Below are 6,000 nucleotides of genomic sequence, written 5' to 3'. Positions count from 1 at the left end.
ATGGCACCTTGGCTTTGTGGATCACCCTTTTCGTTTGGGGAATGCTATAGTTTGCAGCTGAACGTATGACTTTCGTCATTTGTGCGACTTGCTGATTTAGGCAACCGACCGTCCAATATGCTGCTGATTTTTCGCAACTTTCGTTAAAGCGTTTCCAGTTCGCTTGGTCTGTCTTGTATTTAGGCAGGGGGAAAGTGTTATCGGGACGGGTAGGTGTGTTTATGTGGATGGTTATGGGAAAGTGGTCACTTCCATGGAGATTATCTGATATAGACCAGCTGCACATATGGGCTATTTGTGGAGATATCAGTGAGATATCAATGTGGGTGAACGTATTGTGAGTTGAAAGGTGAGTCGGGGAACCGTCGTTAAGAACAATTAGGCTGTTTTCAAGAATTACGGTTTCAATTTTTTTACCCCTTGTATTTGTGCGAGAAGAACCCCATAAAGGACTCCATGAGTTAAGATCACCCAGGAGTATTGTGGATCCGTTAAGATTTTGAAGAATTTCTGATATGTCAGAAGATGAAAAAATTTGACTTGGTGGGATGTACGCATTAACAATATTAATGACCTGTTCAAAATTAAGCTGCAGTGCGGAGCAGAGTATGCTGGAGTTAATGTTACGGTATGTATGTGGGACATTCCTTTTAATAAGAACACCAATGCCTTGTTTGGCTGAGGTGTTATAAGAAAAATTGTGGAAGTAACCACTATATTCTTTGGGGCAAATAAAATTTGTAGAATTACATGGAAGGTTGGTTTCCTGCAAAAATACAATATCGGGTGCATGGTCTTTTATGAGTAGTGTCAGTTCGTTGTAATTATTAAAAATGCCGTAGATGTTCCATTGTAATATAGTAATTGTCATGATTAAAATTTTATTTTTTTTTTTTTTTTTTTTATTTATTGTTTTTTGTTGGACTGTTATTAATTTGTGGTGTGTGTATATGAAGGTAAGGGTGAGAGGATCAGGACTAGGAATCGGGATCGTCCATAGTGTCTGAGTCTGTTGTGTTGATTTTTGTTTGTAGATTTGAGGTTTGTGAAGCAATTGATTCGTTTGAGTTGGATCTTGAGGTCATTAACGTATTGTTGTCGTCGTTGTAGGTTTGTCCTAATAGAGCGTTTGCTTCCGCCCTAAGGGAGCGAGATCGTTCGATGCATGTTTTTTTTAGGTAAGAGAAATCAGTTTTGTCAGAGGTGCTTGGGGAGGAAGTAAGATTCTCTTCGAGATTCAAAGAGTTCGTCCGAGAAGTGGGATACGTTGGTGAGAGCGGAGCTGGTACTTTTGTCGAGCTGGTGGGCAAGTCGGTGTTTGTATTCGTTTGACAAGCATCACGGATGCTGTGCTTTGGTTTGCGACGGTCGAGTAGGTAAGCGTGGGGTTATTTGTTGTGTTTTGTTGTTGTTTTAGTATAGTGCGAGCTTCATGGAAACTGCATTTTTTGCTTGTTTTGATGTGGAGCAGTTGTTTTTGTGTTTGGTATTGTGGGCATTCGGGTGAGGAGGCTGGGTGTTGGCCGGTGCAGTTTGCACAGAAAATGCGAGTGCATGGCACGGGAAGGTGGGGAGCGAGATTGCATGATACACAGGCAGGTGGGTTTTTGCAGTGCTTTGATGTGTGGCCTAATAATTGACAAGACTTACATCTCATCGGGTTGGGTATATATTCTGACACCTTAACTGTGTGCCAGGAAACCGTTAGTTTACTGGGAAGAGTGAAACGGTCGAACGTTACGAGAACTTTTCCAAAAGGTTTGGGGGTGCCGTCGATCATTTTGGTGAATTTAAATACGCTGTGTACATTTTGTGATTTTAGTTCCTCAACAATTTCGTTTTCTGGAATGTTAATAAGACAGGGAGCGTAAATGGTGCCTTTGACAAAGTTAAGAGTGTTGTGGAGCTTGCACTCGATATCGCATAAGCCAGGTAAAGAAGTCACTTTGATAAATTTGTCACTAATTTCCCTGGAGTTAACCAGCAAGAGAAGGTTACCATCCCGAAGATTAGAGATGGATGTGATGTCTTTGCTGATATACTTAAGGGCTCTATGGACAGCAAAGCAGTTGTAGTCGGATATGGTTTTCGGAGAGTTTTTTGATGAGACCACTAAATATCTCGGATTTTTGCACTGCGTTTCAGGGAGGTCTGGGAAATCAACTTGTAATTTTTGAAAGGGTTTTTTTTTTTTCTTAGCTTTGGGGCTAACGCTGAGACTGGCAAAGCGATTATCCCCCAAATTGAGTGGCCCGGGGGCCATGGTTAATACATTTATGGATATTGAATGCTTTTGGATTGGCACGTACGCGTTGATAAGAAGATCAATAAGATAAGATGATAAATATCAAGTAACGGCGATGGTAATTACGCGATAAGCAAAGCGCACACAATTGGAAAGACACAGACGTCCGCACTCGAAAAGAGAGATAATCGGTGACTGTAATTTAATATATTTAATATAATAATTTTTTAATAAATAATTAATTTTGTCACACCTGATATCAACTAGATCAAAAAGGGGAATAAATGAGTTAGGCACGTCATTACAACACAGAATAAAATAAACGATAAAACGAACTGATTTTCTTTATTTCGCTCGCTACTGGTTGCAGCGGCTAGCTCAGAGAGTTTGTGTGTTCGTCCCACCAAATTTATGATTTGTGTGATTGCCCGACCAAGGAAACGCAATAGGTTCTTAATATAGTCGTTTATTCCGCTGTTTCTTATATTATATTCCGGAGATCTTCTACACCTGCGGCGCTTCTCTTGCAACGCCTTGCCTCCGTGGTACTGCTGGCTCCTCGACGTCGACGACGAGTCGGCCCGGCCGGGACTAGGATGTTATGGGGCACGGTGTATCGTCCTGGGGCGAGGCTATGCTCGTCCTGGAACCATCTGTACCGACCACTGACTCCACTGACCCTTAAGGACACGTCGGGTTCTTGCCTTAGCTTCTGAAGGTCCTTCTGCCAGCCGGAATGGATTTAGGATGTTATGGTGCAGGGTGTATCGTCCTTGGGCGAGTCAACGCTTGTCCTGGGACCACCTTTGCTAGCCACTGACTCCAACGATCCTTACGACACGCCAGATCCTTCTCCTGGATCTCCAATTGCTTGTGGTGATTCGTCCTTCTGAGTCCTTCGGGCTTCTTGCCGCCCGATGCTTGCACTGCTCCTTTGCTTCTCGTTTGACCGCGCGTTCACACTTCCGAGACCCTTCTCGTAACACTCCGACGCTCGGACTCCTTCCGCACGCGATCTCACTGTCTCATCCACTGTCCTACTCCTCCGCCTTCAAACCCCGTTCCGACTGCGCGCTGACCGCGCGACTCGCGCCGGTACTCTCCTCGACTATCCTCGCGTACGTACTCCTGGCGTGTTGAGACTGACTGCCTCGAGCTGCACTTGCGCCGTCCCTTTATAGGCCGCGGGGATCCCGTTATTTCCCCTTTTGCGCACGGCCCGCTCGGGTACAAGGTCCAACAGTTGTACCGTTAGTTCACGGTGCATCTTCACGCACCGTTACCGGTCGACCTCTGTGCCCTTGGTCAACTCGAGTCCAAGGTCCAGAGCGGTATCGTTAGTTCACGGTGCGTCTTCTTTGTGCCTGTCCGACATAAGCACCGTTACCGTTCGACCCCTGTGCCCTTGGCCCGCTCGAGTCCAAGACCTAACGGGGTACCGTTAATTCACGGTCTCTCCGCTTTGCCCTGACCGCCTTGCCTAGGCCACTCCCCTACACGAGATTTGTGGGGAGTTTTAAGACTCCTCACAACGACTTAATTGAAAACAATAACCAGCAATTTGTTATCAATTCCAAATGGTTTAATGAGATAAAATCACTTTCCGATCACTTTAAAAACAGTTCTATTTATCAAGAATTGCCGTTAAGAAAACACGATTTACGATTGTTAACATTCGACTTGTAAAACATTATTGATACTATTACACTGGCAAAATTTGATGTATAATGATGTAAAGAAATATTAAACCACCAACAAAAGCCTGTAATTATTGCAGATATAATGGATGTTTAAAATTGTACTACATTAAGAACTCCAAATTATTTATATAAAATACCCTGTAAAAACAAATTGATGCGAAATTTATTATGCCAGATCCATTTCACATAATGATGAAAAATTACTAATAAGTAATCAGGTCGCAAAATGGGAAAATACTTTTAATGAAATATCTAATTTTAAGAACGAACTTTTTAATAACTATGGTATTTTTAGTAAAGATAAAACTAGTTTAAAATACAAAATACTTGAGTACTTAATCACTAACCCCTTTAAGAATAGGGAAATATCAGATAACATAAAATCCAACAACTCAGAACTTACTCTTGACAACATTAATATTTTAAACCCATTTATTGAAATTTACAATTGGAAAACATCAATTTCATTTATATTATTAATTCTACTCATTTTGTATTTACATTAATAATAAAATTCAGATATATTATATTTGTATCCAAACAATCCACGGCGAGAACTAGAATAACCTATTAAACGTGTTTACAGGGCAGAGGTTTATTGGTAACTGAATTCAAATTATGTATACTTGCTGCACACAGGCAGCGTCAAAATATGCGAACAAAGAGTGATCGCCGATTAGTGGCGAAAACACTCAAAAAGGAATTAACCGTTGCTCGCAGGCAACTTGAGTGTTTGAGTACACAAGTTTCTTATACACATACATCGTTGTTTTTTATACATATATGTTCATTATATATTCAACACTCCTTCTCAACGTTGTATGTTTACATATTCACTCAAAACATTCCCATTAGCTTAATAAATCTATTATGCTTAATTCTACTTAAGTTCTTTGTTAACACATCCGCTATCATGTCTTCAGTGGGAACATAACTAATACTTACAATTGTATCCTTATATATATCTCTAACATGATGATACTTAATGTCAATGTGTTTGCTTCTTGCATGGAACCTAGGATTTTTAACTAAGCATTGCGAACTTTGGTTATCGCTATAGATCTGCACCATCTTGACATCTCCGAAACCCATTTCGGCAACCAGCTTCCTGATATAGACCGCCTCTTTGGCAGCCGAGGAGAGAGCTATATATTCGGCCTCTGTGCTGCTCAGAGCTACAATACTTTGCTTCTTGGATTCCCAACTAAAGGCAGCACCAGCAGCAAAAAACGCCCATCCAGTATATGATTTGCGATCTGAAGAATCGCCAGCCCAGTCTGCATCCACGTAGCAGTGAATGCTCTGCCCAGTTCTTCTGTAGTGTAGTTTCTCTTTCGGAAGTGCCCCTCAGGTAGCGTAAGATACGCTTGGCAGCCGCCTCGTGCTCCTTATGAGGATCCGCTGTGCCAACTTCACAGTAGAATGCAATATGTCTGGTCGAGTCGTCAATGCCAGATACAGAAGGGACCCAATCAATGACTGATAAGATTCCTTATTCACACGATCACATCCCTCGTCGTCGCATTTTATCTGATGGCCAGCCTCCAATGGAATACTGCTTGGCTTACAATTTTGCATTCCGTAATCGTTAAGGAGTGTCTCCACATACTGCTTGTGCCCAATTTTGATACTTCCAGTTTCACTCTCTCTCTCAATTTCCATGCCAAGGAAATGTTTAAGATCGCCGCCGTCGACCACGTCAAACTTCTTGGAGATAAGCAACTTGATCTCGTTTAGGTCATCTTTGTTGGAGCTCGCTATGATCAAGTCATCCACGTACACCACAATTAGACCCAGATTGTCATCAACTTTGCGCACGTACAAACAAGGTTCACTAGGACAAGGAGTGAAACCAATCTCCAATAGCACGGCATTCAGTCTCTCGTTCCATTCGCGTCCACTCTGTTTAAGGCCGTACAGTGATTTGTGGAGTCTCAGAACGCGTCTCGGAAACTGCTCATCTATAAAACCTTCAGGTTGCCTCATGTACACCACATCATGTAATTCGCTATTTAGGTACGCTGAAGAAACGTCCATCTGGTGCATGAACATGCC

The sequence above is a fragment of the Drosophila simulans genome, chromosome 2L (assembly GCF_016746395.2).
Source record: "Drosophila simulans strain w501 chromosome 2L, Prin_Dsim_3.1, whole genome shotgun sequence".
Taxonomy (NCBI): Eukaryota; Metazoa; Arthropoda; class Insecta; order Diptera; family Drosophilidae; genus Drosophila; species Drosophila simulans.
This window is presented reverse-complemented; position numbering follows the sequence as displayed.